The following is a 17949-nucleotide window of genomic DNA, read 5'->3' on the forward strand; positions in this document are numbered from 1 at the left end:
ATTATAACAAATACAGATAGAAGAATGGAGAGAGAGCTACACAGAGTGACTGTAACAGGAATAGGCTCAATCTGCACATGCTGTTTGTAAATTATAGTGTTGAATTTAGTGTTACTTGAGTTTAAAAAAAAAATTTATTTGACCACACCAGGGCTTAGCTGTGGCATGTAGGATCTAGTTTGCTGACCAGGGATCAAACCCAGGCCCCCAGCACTGGGACACAGGCTTGATCCCTGAGTCAGGAAGATCTCCTGAAGGAGGAAATGGCAACCCACTCCAGTATTCTTGCCTGGAAAATCCGATGGACAGAGGAGCCTGGCAGGCTACAGTCCTTGGGGGTTGCAGAGAATTGGAGATGACTGAGCGACTTAGCACACACTCATGAATTTCCTTAAGGGCCCCATGTCCAAATACAGCCCCTCTGGGGGTTCAGACTTCAACATACGAGTTTTGGAGGGGACCCAAACATTCAGTCCATAACATCCCACGTAGTGATATGAAATAGATGGCACTTGATACGTTGATATGATAGTCATTAAATCAAGAAAACTTCATTGCATACCTACTGTGTGCCAGAATCTCTGCTAGGCTCTGAGATTATAGGTAAAAGGAAAAAAAAAACTGCCTCGGTCTTTAATAAGTCTATAACTTGAAGAAAGACAGAGCAGCTGTTAGAACACAGTGGTCACTGCCAGGAGAGCTTGAGCGTTTGTGCTCAGTCACTCGGTCATGTTTGGCTCTTTGAGACCCCATGGACTGTAGCCCGCCTGGCTCCTCTATCCATGGAATTCTGCAGGCAAGAATACTGGAGTGGGTTGCCATTTCCTTCTCCAGACCCAGGGATCATCTCTTGGATCTCCTGAATTGGCAGCGGGTTCTTTTCCACTAGCAGCCCTGGTGGCTCAGATGGTAAAGATTTCACCTGCAATGCAGGAGACCTGGGTTCTATCCCCAGGTCAGGAAGATCTCCTGGAGGAGGGCATGGGTACCAGTATTCTTGCCTGGGATTTCCATGGACAGAGGAGCTTGGCAGGCTACAGTCCATGGGGTCTCAAAAGAGTCAGGACACCACTGAGCCACTAACACTTTCACTTTCTGTTCAGTGCCTCCTGGGAAACCCCAGAGCACCTAGATAGGATGAATAAACCACTCCCTGGGGGCTGCAGAAGTGATGAGCAAGCAGAAACGGAGGATGAGAAATATTGGATAGTAAACACGGGGTGGGACAGACAAGGCGGAGCATTCAGGATTGAGGAAGACGATACACAGAACTAGGGTGACCAGGATCCTAGTTTACTCGGGGCTGTCCTGGATTCAGTTCAGTTCAGTTCAGTCGCTCAGTCGTGTCCGACTCTTTGCGACCCCATAAATCACAGCATGCCAGGCCTCCCTGTACATCACCAATTCCCGGAGTTCACTCAAACTCATGTCCATCGAGTTGGTGATGCCATCCAGCCATCTCATTCTCTGTCATCCCCTTCTCCTCCTTCCCCCAATCCTTCCCAGCATCAGAGTCTTTTCCAGCAAGTCAACTCATCGCATGAGGTGGCCAAAGTATTGGAGTTTCAGCTTTAGCATCAGTTCTTCCAATGAACACCCAGGATTGATGTCCTTTAGAACGGACTGGTTGGATCTCCTTGCAGTCCAAGGGACTCTCAAGAGTCTTCTCCAGCACCACAGTTCAAAAGCATCAATTCTTCGGTGCTCAGCTTTCTGTCCTGGTTTAGGCACTAAAAATCCCACATCCGGGAAAGCTCGGGGTCTCTGAGCCTTATATGATGCTGCTGCTGCTAAGTCACTCCAGTCGTGTCCGACTCTCTGTGACCCCATAGACGGCAGCCCACTCAAATGAACTCAAAATGAAAAAGGCGATGTTACAACAGACAACACAGAAAGAGAAAGGATCATAAGAGACAATTAGAAACAACTGCATGACAATGAAATGGACAACCTGGAACAAATGGACAGATTCTTAGAAAAGTACAATCTTCTAGGACTGAACCAGGAAGAAACAGAAAATGTGAATAAATCAAGCACTAACACCAGTCACAAGCTCTAACTATGAACACATCAATCACAAGCACTACTAACTGTGATCAAAAGTCTCCAACAAACAAATGCCCAGGACTTCACAGGTGAATGCTCTCAAATGGTAGAGATGTGATGATACCTGTGCTGGTCAAACTCCTCCAGAAAAGCGCAGAGGGAGGAGCATCCCAACTCATCCTGTGCGGCCACCATCACCCTGAACCACAATGAGTCAGGAACGCAACCCAGAAAAGAAAACGACAGGCTAACGCCACTGACGAGCACCAATGCAACAATCCTGAGGAAACGCGAGCATGAGCAAAGCAAAACAAGAACACAGGGAAAGGACCACACACCACGTTCAAGTGTGGTTTATCCCAGGGGTGCAAGGATTCTTCACTATGTGCACATCAATCAATGTGATACACTATATTAACAAACTGAAAGATAAAAACCATATGGTAATCTCTATCATGCAGAGAAAGAGTTTGACAAAATTAAACACCAGTTTATGATTTAAAAAACGCCCCATAAATGGGCGTGGAAGAAACCTACCTCAACATAATAAAGGTCATAAGGGAAACCTCTCAGCACATTATCCTCAATGGTGTCAAAATTTAAGCATTTCCCTAAGATCAGGATCAAGACCATGGTGCCCACGCTCCTTCCTGTTATTCAATATAGATTTGTACGTCATAGACACAGCAATCAGAGAAGAAAATGAAAAAGAATGCAAGTTGGATAAGAAGAAGTCCATCTCTCATTGATTGCAGGTGGCCTGTTTCTATTCACAGAAGACCCTAAAGATAGAACCAGAAAATTACTAGAGCTAATCAGTGAATTTAGTAAAGCACAGGATACAAAATTAATACACAGAAGTCCTTTGCATACTTATAGCACAATAAGAAAAATCAGAAAGAGAAACTAAGGAAAAAGTGCCATTCCCCACTGCAACAAGAAGAATAGCATAGCTAGAATGCTGCTGCTGCTAAGTCACATCAGTCATGTCTGACTCTGTGAGACCCCATAGATGGCAGCCCACCAGGCTCCTCTGTCCCTGAGATTCTCCAGGCAAGAACACTGGAGTGGGTTGCCATTTCCTTCTCCAATGCATGAAAGTAAAACGTGAAAGTGAAGTTGCTTAATCGTGTCCAACTCTTCGGGACCCCATGGACTGTAGCCTACCAGGCTCCCCCATCCATGGGATTTTCCAGGCAAGTGTACTGGAGTGGGTTGCCATTTTCTTCTCCAATAGCTAGGAATAAACCTACTTAAACAGACGCAACACGTGTATGCAGAAAGACAGGCTGCATGATGAAAGATAGCAAATATGAAACAGATATGCCATGTTCTTGAATTGAAAGAAATCAATGTTGTGAAAATGACTACACTACCCAAAGTAATCTGCAGATTCAATTCATCCTTATCAAACAACCAGTGACATTTTTTAAAGAACTAGGACTAATAATTTTACAATTTTTATTGGGGGGGGAGAAAGACCCAGAAAGGCCAAAGCAATCTTGGCAAGAAATGTGGAACTGGAGGAATCAACCTTTCTGACTTCAGACTATACTACCAAGACACTATGGTCCAGGCACAAAAACAGAAACATAGAGCAATGGAACAAGACACGAAGCTGAGAGGTAAACCCGCACTCCTATAGGCACCTTTTCTTTGACAACGGAGGCAAGAATGTACAAAGGAGAAAGGACAGAAAAGAGAGCCTCTTCAGTAAGTGGTGCTGGGAAACTGGACAACTACATGCAAAGGAAGGAAATTAGAACACTTCTTCACACTATACACAAATATTAATTCACAGTGGATTGAAGACCAACAGGAAGGCCAGAAACTATAAAATTCTCAGAGGAAAACAAAGGCAGAACACTCTTTGAGATCTATCACAGCAAGATCCTCTTTGATCCACCTCCGAGAATGACTGAAATAAAAAGAAACATTAAAAAAATGGCATCTAGGGAAACTCCAAAGTATTTAAGCAGCAAAGATAACTATAAACAAGATGAAAAGACAACCCTCAGAATAGGAGAAAATAATTGTAAATGAAGCAATTGACAAAGGATTATCTCGAGTACACAAGTAGATCCTCGAGCCTAATATCAGAAAAAAAGCAACCAAGTGAAAGCGAGCAGAAGACATGAACACACTTCTCCAAAGAGGACGTTAAGAAGGTGAAAAGATGCTCCACATCGCTCATTATTAAGGAAACGCTAATCAAAACTACATGAGCTATCACCTCACACCGTCAGAATGGCCATCATCAACAATTCTACAAATAATAAATGCTGGACAGGACATGGAAGAAAGGGAACCCTCTTGCACTGTTGGTAGACATGTAAATGGATACAAACACTATGGAGAAGGAAGGTGGGTTTCTTAAAGAAGTAGGAATAAAACTACTGCATGATGCAACAATCCCCTACTGGCCATATACACTGAGAAAACCACACCTCTAAAAAGACTTATGTACCCTAATGTCCATTGCAGCACTATTTAAGATAGCCAGGGCATGGAAGCAACCTAATGTCTATCAAGAGAACAATGGATAAAGAAGTTGTGGAACATATACACAATGGAATATTACTCAGCCATGAAAAGGAACAAATACGAGTCGGTTTAACTGAGGTGGATGAACCTAGAAACTGTGATACAGAGTGAAGTAAGTCAGAAAGAGAAAAATAAAGTATATTAATGCATACACATGGAATCTTGTAAAATGGTTCAGTTCAGTTCAGTCGCTCAGTCGTGTCCGACTCTCCGCGACCCCATGAATCACAGCACGCCAGGCCTCCCTGTCCATCACCAACTCCCGGAGTACACTCAAACTCATGTCCACAGAGTCGGTGATGCCATCCAGCCATCTCATTCTCCGTCGTCCCCTTCTCCTCCCGCCCCCAACCTTTCCCAGCATCAGAGTCTTTTCCAGTGAGTCAACTCGTCGCATGAGGTGGCCAAAGTATTGCAGCTTCAGCTTTAGCATCAGTCCTTCCATGAACACCCAGGATTGATCTCCTTTAGAATGGACTGGTTGGATCTCCTTGCAGTATAAGGGACTCTCAAGAGTCTTCTCCAACACCACAGTTCAAAAGCATCGATTCTTCGGCGATCAGCTTTCTTCACAGTCCAACTCTCACATCCATACATGACCACGGGAAAAACCATTGCCTTGACTAGACGGACCTTGGTTGGCAAAGTAATGTCTCTGCTTTTTAATATACTATCAAGGTTGGTCAGTACTGATGAATATTTGAAGGGCAGAAATAGATACACAGATGTAGGCGAAGGACTTGTGAACTCAGCTGGAGAAGGAGAGGGTGGGCTGAATTGAGACAGTAGCATTGAAACATTGCCACTACCATACGTAAAATAGCTAGCTAGTGGGAAGGTGCTATGTAAGATAGGGAACCCAGCATGGTGCTCTGTGACGACCTAGAGGGTGGGATATTGGGAAGTGGGAGGCAGGCTCACCAAAGAGTGGATAATATACTTATGGCCTATTTGTGTTGTTGTATGAGGAAAACCAACCAACCATTGTAAAGCAGTTATCCTTCAATCAAAAATAAATAAATACAATCTGAAAACTATCATTCAACATATCTGTACTGTCATCTAAAGCTATATGGGATCATCTTCTATCCCTAGCTATTTTTCCACTATAAGAGCTTATAAATGTCATGAAAGGTTTTGAAAATATGATTTTAATAGCTACACTGTATTGCTTAATATCTCATACATAAATAATAAAATTTCAGTCTCAACATAGACACATAATTCCAAAACAGGTTTCCATTTTAAACTAAAGCTTGCATTTTAATTCAGTTTAATGAGAATTCCTCTGTAGATCTAACATTCTTATGAAAAATAAATTATGTGCAGTCTTTCTTGCTTTCAACTGTTAGGACTTATTGTCATTTACTTCTAAGGACTCTTGACATTTTTGCCTTAGACTGTAATTTTTGACTGAGATAAAATCTTAGATATTAAGAAAGTCAAGAAGCACTCTTCTAAGTGTGAGTCACTCAGTCATGTCCAGTTATTTGTGACCCATTGACTGTAGCCCAACAGGTCCTCTGTCCACAGAATTATCCAGGCAAGAATATTGGCGGGGGTAGCCACTCCTTTCTCGAGGGGATTTTCCTGACCCAGGGGTCAAACCCAGGTCTCCCGCATTGTAGGCATATTCTCTACCATATGAACAACCAGAGAACCCTGACCCTGGTGTACACTGATGTGAAAATCCTCAAAAGAATATTAGCAAACCAAATAGAAGATACATTAAAAGAATCATACACTGTGATCAAATGGAATTTATTCTGTGCCTGCAAGCATGATATTTTTATCTGCACATCAATCACCGTGATACACAATTTGAGCAAAATTAAGAATGAAATCATGTGATCTTCTCAATAATTGCAGACAATGCTTTCGACAGAGTTTAACATCAATTTTGGTACAATCTCTCAATACAGTGGTTATACGTGGACCATCCTAAAGGGTATAAAAACAAGCCCACAGCTAACATCCAACTCAATGGTAAAGAGATGAAAGATTTTCCTAAAAGATCAGGACTAGTACAAGGATACCCACTCTCACCAATCTTGTTCAACATAGTAGTGGAATTGTCCTACCCAGAATAACTAGGCAAGAAAAGGAAATAAAAGCCATCCCCATTGGAACAGATGAAGTTACACTGCCACTATTCGATTATGACAGGATTTATATGAAACCCTAAAAACTGCACCAAGTAACAAATATTAAAACTAAGAAATTCAGCAGCATAGCAGGATATGAACCGTCAGAGAGAAAACAGAACAGTCCCACATACAAATGCATCAAAAACAACAACAAAAAAAATCCTGAAATAAACTTACCCGAGGAGCAGAAACACCTGTACAGTCACGAGCTCCAAGACATAGAGTCTGGGTTCAAATCCCACCTTACCCACTGACCTGCAGAGTGACCCAGAGCAAATCACGCAATGATCTGAGGCTCAACATATTCAACTGTAACATGGACACAAACCCAGTATCTCCTCCCAGGGCTGTGAAACTCCAAGGAAATGCTTACTTAGGCCCGGGGGTTGGAGTGTCTCCGGGAGCCTCTCCTTGTATGAAACGTCTCTAGAACTGGGCTCTTCTGATCCTGTGGGTGAGGGTCAAGTGTAGAGCCTGCGAGCCAAATGGGAATGGACAAGGACGAGGACAAAAAAATACTAGTTCTGTGTCAGGAAGGGAAGCTACCTCCTTTCCAGATCTCAGAGTGGGGCCTGCACTGGAGGCCCAGGGGATGCACAATCAGATGTGATAACTCCGAACCCCCACAGCAGGAATGGAGCCATCCTGGCAAGAAGCTGCTCTCTGGGCCAGGCTCCAGTGTGATGTGGTGCTGCTCCCTGAGTGCTCCATGTCTCCAGCAGGCAAAGAGCTCTCTGGAGTTGGAGGTCTATTAAACCACAGGTGCCTGAGAGTCAGAATGACACAAAGACTAACAACATTGAAAACTAGCTATATTAAAAAAAAAAAAAAAGACAGAAGTACAGACGAGGCAGGGGATGAGAAGCAGAATGACTGACTACCTCTCAAGCCTTGAGCATAAATATCTCCACACCAGCTGAGCAGAGCCCACAGGAGGAAACTATAATGGAAAAGCAGGCTGTGGGTGTATCTCTCCACTGCTGGACCCAGGGACCCAAGCCCCAATCCACCAGCACCACTTTGCATAGCCAGACACCAAGAGGAAGAAACGCAGAGCTTGCCTCAGGAAGTCGCAGCCAGACTCAATATCGCGGTCACTGAGCACAGCCACACAGTCACTGGGGACGCAGTGCTCACATCCTCTGTCCTCACAGAAACACGGCTCACTGCAGAGAACCCTCTGAGGGCACCCGTGCACACTAGAAACTGGCAAGGGTGAGATGCGGAGAGAAGACACAGAAGGGGAGCCATGCCTCTGGGGCGCTGCACAAACTACCAAAGATCTGAAGTTCTTGATACGTGGCATTTTCTAAAAAGCTTCTTAATGTGTAAATGCAGAAAGGACCTTTCCAGGAGAAAGGACAAAAAAAATCTTCCCAATGGGACAATTTGGTATCCATGTGGGAAAGCAAGCTGGATCCCTACCTCAAAATATAACACCAAACCAAATAGACACATACCAAAAACCAACAATTGAAGGAAAAACTTTACAAAATTTTGGACCATTTTTGATGAGGGAATATCTTTTCTTTAAATTGAAGTACTGTTGATTTACAATGAATTTGTTTGTGTAAGGTGTACAGCAAAGTGATTCAGTGATTCACCCTTTGGGAAGCCCCTGGGCCATGCCCTCTACTCAGAACAGCTAAGAATCCTGAATAGGCAAAGCAGCATGTGGCGGTGCTCGTGGGGGTTTTTAGACTGAGTAAATTATTCTAACATGATACAAGAAACAAGCCCAGAGGTTAAGAGAGGATCTCCAAACCTACCTTCAAACAGGAGGTCTTGCTCCCTTGAATGTGGGTGCGTGAAACAGCGCTTGGGAAGGGAAGTGGTGTGTCATGAGTATTTTTCCTGCAGAGGGCACAGCGGCGTGTAGAGAGGATGCACAGGCACGTCCCAGGACACAGCACACAGACACAGTGTCTGGACTCCCAACCCTGCACTGGGTGCACCGCACTGTCTCCACCCCAGACACAGTGTGAGCGGCTCACAAGTGTCCTGGAGAGTGTGGTCACATGACCTGGACCTGGCCAATCGGTGTGTTCCATCCTTCCTGGCCACCGTGATTGGCTCAGGGCTGGGGCGGTGGCCAATCAGGGCCCAGGGCCGGGCCTCACGCTGGAATCAAGGGAAGAGGCGCTCTGGTTCGGCCGGAAGGGGTGGGGCCAGGAGAGGTCAGGCTACAGCAGTGGGAGGGGCGTGAGGGCAGCCTGTGGCGGTTGGCGGCCCTCCCGCGCCCGTCAGGGCAGAGACGCTGACCTGAGAAGGAGGGCGCTGCTGAGCCCACGGGTTGAGAGCTCCGGTTTCTGCTGTGGTCCCCGAGCTCCACCTGAGACCCGGAGGGAAGCCTTCTGCCTGTGAGTCCTCTCCTGCTTGTCTGTCAGCTTGTTTGAACCACGCTGGGTTTTCTGTCAGGCTGGCTAAGTGGAGACCCTGGAAATGCACCTGTGTGGGTTTTGGCTGGCTTCAGGGAAGAAATGCCAGATGACACTGGGAGACTCCAGTTTAATCTGGATTCAGGTCCTATCTCTTGAAAGTGAAGTGAAAGTCCCTCAGTCGTGTCCGACTCTTGGCGACCCCATGGGCTGTACAGTCCATGGAATCCTCCAAGCCAGAATACTGGAGTGGGTAGCCTTTCCCTTCTCCAGGGGATCTTCCCAGGCCAGGGATTGAACCCAGGTTAGCTGAGCCACAAGAGAAGTGCAAGAATACTGGAGTGGGTAGCCGGTCCCTTCTGTAGCGGATCAGCATTCCCGACCCAGGAATCAAACTGAGGTCTCCTGCATGGCAGGAGGATTCTTTACCAGCTGAACTATCAGGGAAGCCCAGTATCTCTTAAGGCCAGCTATTAATTGTAGGATTACCCTAATTAGTCTTCACGGGATTAAGGTAGCAACCTGCTAAGGTAGCAATCGATGTCCTTTTTCTAGAGGACAAAACTGGGGCTCAAAGAAGGGGGGTAACACAGCTACAGCAAGGAAGTGTGTACCTAAACAAAAGCCCCAGATCCTGCTGTTGGAACTCAGGGAAGCCATATGGTGTGGCTTGTCCATGTGACAGGGGCTAAGGCACCTGCCCACACTGGATACTGTGGGTACCTGACGACTGCCTTCTGGCAGCTCTGAGACTCACAAACGCAATGTGCACTGAAGAGAGGAGGGACACGTCCCTCCATCCACCCCACCACACCCTCCGGGTACTCCCACACCCTGCCCCCTTTTTCTTGCTTTGTGAGGGAATAAGAGTCACGCTCATGTGACCACACTGGCTGTCCACTGTTCACGAGCTACCAACTGGAGCTGCTACAGGAGAGGCCAAGAGCCTTTGCCCCTGAGTACCTCTCTTTCCTTTGCACCGTGGGGGTCCCTCCTCCGGAGGCCTTTTCTGAGACATTCAGGGACCCTCCTTTAGTTTGCAACAGGTTGCATCCATCGCTGTCCTTTGAAACTCAGCTCATGAGCTCTGTTGTCTGCATTGCGGCCCACCTTGCTGCCAGGGAAGGGACAGAGTGACAATGAATCCAAAGATCAGACCTGACAGGTGGGAATCTGTGTATAAAGGACCTGATTAATCGCACTGTAGAATCTGTATTAGGCTCCAGGGATCCATAACCAGGGCTTGGGCCAAAGTGACTCCACAGGTGTTTTAATGCCTGGGGAGGGTTCTGGCTATAGCGGGGGTGGGGTGAGTCTCCTGAAGTTCTGAAGGCCCACTGTGTGCAGGTTCATGGCGCACAGAGAAGAGAAGGCGGAGTCCTTCCCTGCAGGTGGTCACAGCTCATGGGTGAGCCAGACAGGCAGGCAGGGCAAGGTAGCACCTGAGCTGCCTTCATGTGTGAATGGTGTGGGGCAAAGGAGGAGAACCAGGTCTGCTCCCTTATGTGGTGCCCAGGACAGGTTGTCACCAGACTAAACACTTACTCTGGTGACGACCATTACTGCTATCTACAAAGGGTTTACATTGATGTGCATCTTCATCTGAGTGGTCAGGCCGTTTCTAAGCTACACTGGCCATGGGCATTGCCTCTCTTTGGAACTTGCCGTGTTTCATCTCTTCCTTACTGAACATTCATTTCCAAGAGGTTTTTTGGGGCACAAGGATGTTGGGATTTTTTTGAGCTTTGTCTCATGAGGAATACTTTTCTGGTTGTTGGTGTGGTTTGTTTTTCCAACTCTCTTTCTTGGCTTATTTTGTTAATTTGCTTCTGCCAGAGGAAGAGCTCAGAATGTGCCTTCTGGCTGAGATGTGACACTTACAACAGCAACGTCTACCTGGATAGTATGACCACATTTGCCAAAAGGGCTTTGTTTTGCAGAAGACATCTTGAAAGTACCTACACTGTCCTTTCAGATACCCAAAGGCTATTTGAAATGAAATTAAAAAAACTAAGAATTCTCAAGTTTAGTCTTACAGTATGTGGGGAGTCAGAAAAATCCCCTGGAGGAGGGAAACACTACCCACTCCAGTATTCTGGCCTAGAGAATTCCATGGAGTGTATAGTCCATGGGGTCGCAAGGAATCAGACAAAATCTGATGACTGAACAACAACAGCAGTGAAGCTTCACCATTTGTTAAACAGAGACAACAACAGTATTTACACGACTGTGTGCATGTTCAGTTGCTCATTCATGTCCAACTCTTTGCAGCCCTGTGAACTCTAGCCCCTAAGATCCTCTATCCATGGAATTTTTCAGGCAAGAATACTGCAATGGTTGCCATTTCCTCCTCCAGGGGATCTTCCCAACCCAGGGAGCGAACCCAGGTCTCCTGCGTCTCCTACATTGGCTGGCGGGTTCTTTTCTGCTGAACCACCTGGGAAAGAAGTCATTATATCACTGGGTTATCCAGAGTGATACCGCACGCAATACTGGGTGCCCCGGGCCAGGAACCCAGTGGAGGGGGGAGTGGCGGGTCTGGACAAAACGTGCCCATAACTTCGTGTATAGGATGGATGGAGGCTGAGCCTGGCTGACTGACTGTGACCACAGGTGACCCACTTGCCCCCTACCCTCTGCCAGGCACCGTGGGCCCAGAGGGACTCGGCTTAAAAATTGCTTGCCCAGCCACCCACAAGAGAGACCCTGGTTGTCAAATGAGGATCTGACACCTTGATCCAAAAGACGGCCCCCGAAGTCAGTTTCACACATGAGGGTCCAGGAGGGGTGTCATGTCAGAGACCCCTGGGACAGCAGACAGGATAGAAATGGTGGGGGAAGGTCCCGGAGGCAGGTGGCCCAGGCCTTCCTTCTGCAGGAGCACCTCATCCACCCATCCCCCACTCTTCTGTCCCTCCGATGGCGTTGGGGTCAGCGGCCAGGTTTTCTGGGAAATGGACAAGAGCAGCTTGTGGGCCAACATGTTTCCTTGTAACTGAAACCCATCAAAATTTTTCAAGTCCAACCTCAAAGCCAGGGCATTATTTATGTCCACTCTGAGAAGGCCACACAGGAAAATCCTGGCTGTGTACTGGGGATGACGGAGGCCTGCACTGGCCTGATGTTGAACTTGACTCCGTCTTTGGCAGAATTGTTAAGGCCTCAGACACATGAACCTTACAAGGTCAATTTGCTTTCAAGCTGCCGTTCAGGGCTCGCCACCGCACCCCAGGGCTGGCGGGCTGTAGTTTCTCCTCGTTTCTCCCCGGAGCTGGTGTGGGCCACGGCGGCATCTGTTTCCTGTCTTTGTGGATGTTGTTTTTTGAAAAGAGAGCGAGGAGCTGCCTGCTGGAGGATGGTAGCCGCCTCCACACCAGACTCCAGGACCCACGGTCAGGCGGTGAGGGTACCTGAGCTCCCAGGGGGGCTCAGACCCTGCCTAGCCCCTCTGAGGCCACGTGTGCGGGTCCAGACCCAGACTGACCACTTCCTGGGGGCTCAGCAGCCTCAGGCACATGGCTTCCACACTGGGAACCTTAGTTTTTCCATCTGTAGAATGGAGCTGATGGCACGTCCTCCCTGCCAGGGGACATGGGACAGGGGAGAGGGACGTGTTTCTTGCAGTTTCCAGCTGAGGCCTTGTGGGCATGAGCTGGTGTCCAAGACGGTTCCCCGACTTGGCTAAGTGTGGTGATGAGCATGGAGTTGGGGGCGGGGCCCGTCCTCATAGCCTGGACCGTGGGGTGGGGGTTCTAGACTTTGAGACACCTCAAGTCTAATTTTGACAACTCCACATGTAAGAACAGTGCAGCAGCAGGTGTCCTCGGGGACTTGTCAGCCTGGACACAAACCCCCATCCCGACCCGGCTTGTGGTGCAGGGTCAGATCCCTTTACCGAGAGAAGGAACAGAGGCTCTGAGAGGTGGGGCAAGGAGACCAAGGCCACTGGGCCCGGCAGGGGCAGAACCAGCACTTGAACTTGGATGCTGCACCCTCGTGTCAGACTCTTTGCCCTGAACCATGAGCACTGGACTATAGAGCAGGCTGAGCACCAAAGAATTGATGCTTTTGAACTGTGGTGTTGGAGAAGACTCTTAAAAGTCCCTTGGACTGCAAGGACATCAAACCAGTCCATCCTAAAGGAAATCAACCCTGAAAATTATTCATTGGAAGGACTGATGCTGAAGCTTAAGCTCCAGTACTTTGACCAACTGATGTGAAGAGCCGACTCATTGGAAAAGACCCTGATGCTGGGAAAGATTGAGGGCAGGAGGAGAAGGGGGCATCAGAGGAAGAGATGGTTGGATGGCATCACTGACTCCATGGGCATGAGTTTGAGTAAGCTCTGGGAGATGGTGAAAGACAGGGAAGCCTGGTGTGTTGCATTCCATGGGGTCTTAAAGAGTCGGACGTGACTTAGTGACTAAACAACAACAAAACGTGGTCTTCAGCCCCCATCTCACTCGTACCCCCAGGCTTAATGCCTATGCCATGAGCCTGTCCTACAATGAGGTGTCAGGGGCCATTGTCTAGTCCCGAAGCTATTCATATCTCTATTCATAATTCCACCATTACACATGCATTTCTTTGCTGGTAAAGTTTTTATGTCTCTTGAGTCTTAAGTGCTGAGGCTTTTATACACCCCACCTGGTTTCCTTTGGGCCTCTCTTGGTTTTGTGGAAGCGTACTTGTTATAAACAGGAGAAGGAAATGGCAAAGTTATAAAGTGAATTCTAGACATGTTTAAAGAGTCTTGTCTTTAAAGTTCCCCAAGGTCGGCTCTGCCCAGGTCCCAGGTATTTGGGCTGAAATCTGTGCCCCTTGGGTTGCGGTTCTGACGTCCTCCCATGTCTCTTGGCCGGTAGTTCTGTTTCATGGGGAATTCTGCCGGCAGGGTGTTAACCCTTTGGTACATGAATCAGGCCACTGTGGGAGTATTTACACTGCGGAAATTGGCAAATGATGCAGCTACAGTTCAGGGTTGGTTTTTCTTCCTGGAGAGCAGGGGGTTGGGCAAGGGGATGCATACGTTATCAGCATGCCCCTGCTCTGTGCCCACGTGTCTCCCTTTCCGGAAGAGGTCAAGTGTCTTCAAACGTGTCTGTTGTATTTTTGCTTCTCGTTATGACACTTTTTAATTTCTGCATGTTCTGTTTGGTTCTTTCCCAAGTTGGCTGTGTCATTTTCTTTAATGGTTTCCTGTCTTTGCAGGACCTTTCTATCTTGAGGTTTATTTCTCTAAGCGAGGTGAGCTTAGCTGATTTCTTAGATTTATTATCCATCTAATTGTCTCAGAAGTGAAGTCGCTCCCAAAGCTGAGGGGGTCACTTCTGCTGGTTCTCCTCCGGCTGTCTTTCATCCTGATGGGCCTGGCGCTCTTCCCCACTGGCCACCACCCTTCCATAACCCACGGAGCAGTTCCCAAGCCTGGGAAGAAGGTGCCCTTATCCAGAAAGACTTGGCACTTGCATTCTCCACTCATCTGAGGCGTCATGGATAGGATCCCCTTGAACCAAGGTCACAGGCTGATGTGCCTGCACCCACTGGGGTCTTCACCTGCTTCTTCCCCTGCTCGGCACCAGCACCACCTTCCTTGTAATTCCCGTGGTTGGAGGAGGGAGGCCCTTTCTGGGTCACCTGAAAGTGTCGTCTTCTGGGAGTCTGGCTCCATGGGGAGGGAGGGGTCTTCTGTTAGATCCCTCATCTTGGGCAGTTGCTTCTCTGGGTCTTCTCAGGTCTTCAGCAACTTTAAGGCATGACACTTTTTTTTTTTTTTAATAATTGTTTACCATGAGAGGGTGGATCTGAGTAACCTACCCACCCATCATCAAAGCAGGTCTGTGAGTGAATACATGTCTTTTATTCCTTCAATAAGCCAGTCCTTGGGAGCCAGACCCTATGCCGAGAGCTGAGGGGTAAATCCGCCCCAGCCAGTCCTGCAGCTCCAGTTAACTCAGAGACCACGTTCTGGGTCTGGGCTCACTGGAGACAGTCGAGGATACCATGTCCAGGTTGTGTAGAAGGCATGCTTAGGCCAGCACCCATGTGACCGTGCCTGAGTGACCACAGCCGCTCCTCCAGGGTGGTGCAGATGTGGTCAGCAGGAACCATGGTGCAGAAATGCCTCCCTGCAGATACTTGCCCAGGGACTGAGCCCTTTCTTGTCCTCTCCAGGAGCTGTCCAGGTGGCAGGCGGGCGTGAGCAAGCCAGGGTTGGCCCCCAGTGGCAGTCAAGCCTGCCTCCTCATCCAAGAGTATTAAAGTGAACCCGAGGATGCTGCCAGAAGTCAAGGAAGGACTGCGGGAACATCCTCTGCCAGCACACAGTAGGAGCTCAGCAGGACTGTCCCCCACCCCCCCGGATCACTCAGCAAATATCATAAAGCCACGCTCCCATGAGATGACACGTTCAAGTGACCCAGAAATGGCCCTTGTCTTCCCAACCCGGGAACTAGAAGGAGGCTGGTCCTGGAGCCAATCAGGGGATGAGGCCCACCCCGTGCCAGATGCTCTTCCTCCCAGGAGGCACGTCTGTCACCTAAGCAAACAGACCCAGCCTGGAACAGGCCTGCCAACTCACATGCATGCGGGACCCCGGTGCCAACAGGAAGAGCAGGCAGGCCCCAGGCCTGCCAAGAATGCAGCCAGTCATTAGGGACTGACCAGGCATCACGTGCCTTGAACACATTCAAGGAGAACACGATCCCTCCCACAGAGCAGCCCTGGCATCAGAGGCTCTCCGAGAGGTGGTGTTATCCTTGGAGCTGAGGAAGCCTAGGGCACAGAGAAGGGGAGGTTGACCAGGCCCCTGTGGTGGTCAGAAGTCCGGCCCAGGCTTCCCACCGGGGCTCCAGGGCTTCCTGGCCTGGCGGTGCTCAGGAGGCGTCCTGTGTGTCCCTGCCGTGTACACACGCTCCCCGCAGCTCCTGCTGGACCGTGAGCCGAGGAGGGGTACACACAGGATGCCATGGAGGCGCCCCCACCACCCTCGGGTCTGAGCACTTGGCACCCCCTAATTCCCTGATGGCAGTGACGGGGCCCTCTGGGGTGGGCAGCTAGGTTCAGGGTGGGCTGGGGAGGTGTGCTGCCTGGGAGCCCTCTGGGGGCAGCTAGGGACCCCATTTCGGCCTCGCTGAGGCCAACCTTCCAACAAGCTCGGAGGCTGCCCCTCAGCGGAGACAGGTGACTGTGATGCACAACATGCAGGCTCAGGCAGCCGTGCGGACGCAGAGGGGCCCTTGGCATCCTCGACCGCCAAGAGTCCCCCACAGGGATGGTGTTGCTTGTTCTGTGATTCCCTTTTTCCTTCGAAAAGGAAAGTGTCAGGAGTGACTGTGGTGAGGTTCCTGTGAGTTGAGCCGGAGCGGAGGTTTAACCCCGTCCAGTCTGAGCTGGGCGAGCCTCCTCCTCCACTACCCCACCTTGGACGGCGCAGTCCTGGTCACTCTTCTGGGCCTTCTTGGCTCTTGAGCAGCTTTAAGGTGTGGCATTCGTTTTCTTACTTCTTGTCTTTGTCCAACCTTTGGTGGCAGTCCATTGCAAGGGCCCTGACCCTCTCGCCTTCCCAAGCCCCTTGGCCCTCCCCACGCCCACGCCAAGCCTCGAGGCCCCTGTGGTTCTGTGTCCTCCAGACTCCCCACCCACAGGGCCAGTCCGGACAGAAGCCACTGTCTGGGGTGTCCGACTGGGGGAGGGGACCTGCATCTCTCGGTTTCTTCCCGCCAGGATCAGGCTGTTGTCAGGCTGGGTGCCAGTGTTTAAAACATCCCATGTGTGTAAGAACGAGGACACCCCATTTGTCCAGTGAGTCCCACGACCCTTTCCTGATCTGGCCAGATGTTTTTCTTGAAGGGACCCTGTCGCTCATGTAAACAGCAGAGCGTGTTTTCCCAGGGATGCCAGCCCAGGCACTGCTTCTTGACCACCGTCGAGAGAAATCTCCACGGACTCGGAGGGATATATTTTGGGTCTTTGCGTGCGGCTGAGCAGAGCACACAGAAATAAACCAGGGCTGCAACAGGAAAGATGGAGTTGGCCATATGGGGCCATCCATGGTCACTCCCAGTGCCCCATGTGGTCAACTTCTCGCCCGGGAGCCCCCAGGCTAGAGGCATTGCTGCCTCTTGGGTCTGGGTGCCCCAGGGCTCCTGGGGTAGGAGAAGCGGCTTCCAGCTTCTTTGCAAAGAGAGTCTGTGCAGGGGTGGTCTTAGCGGCCTCAAGGTCGTGGAGAGGCGGCATAGCCCCAGTCATGGGGTTGGGCGGGGCTGCTGAGAGCACCAAGAACTCCCCACAACTGTGAAGACAGTCACGTGTGGCAAAGATTTGCAGAGGAGCAAAAGGTGGGCTCAGAGAGGCTGAGTCACTCGCCAGAGACAACACAGCAGCAGACCAGGACTCCGACCCAGGTCGCTGAAACCTCGGCTCCCTCCTGTGCCCATCTGACCGGCCCCTTGAGGGCAGCAGGAAGATCTGGGCTCCCCTGGCCTGAGCCCCCGCGCCTGCCTCCTCTCATCCGTGCTGGGATGTGTCCATTCCCAAACCATGCGCTGTGTCCCCCACCCCTGGGCCATCATGTCAGGCTCCAGGCTCCCTGCAGGTGAGCCCCACGCCCACCAGCACACCTCTGAGCCTTGCCCATCTGGTCCCTGTGCCCAAGTGTCCTGATCCTAAATGTGTTCTTGAGGCAGCCCAGGACTGGAGCCCTGCTTCTTCGAAGCTCCCTGCACCAAGCCCAGTGAGGCTCTGCCTTGTGGCTTCATGACAAGTGTAGTGGGCTAAGTGGTGGCCCCAAAAGCCATCCATCCTTCTGCAGCCTGCCAAGGTGACCTTATTCT

The 17949-nt window shown here is 49.6% G+C and overlaps 1 protein-coding gene across 1 annotated transcript in view; it reads left to right on the top strand.

The window, feature by feature from the left end:
* LOC148776264 (liprin-alpha-1-like) overlaps positions 1-17949 on the top strand; it is a 141669-nt gene that overhangs the window by 95072 nt on the left and 28648 nt on the right. The window lies entirely within an intron of this gene.

Source organism: Moschus berezovskii, chromosome 11 (assembly GCF_049115385.1).
Source record: "Moschus berezovskii isolate FMDL1 chromosome 11, NW_MosBer_1.0, whole genome shotgun sequence".
Lineage (NCBI taxonomy): Eukaryota > Metazoa > Chordata > Mammalia > Artiodactyla > Moschidae > Moschus > Moschus berezovskii.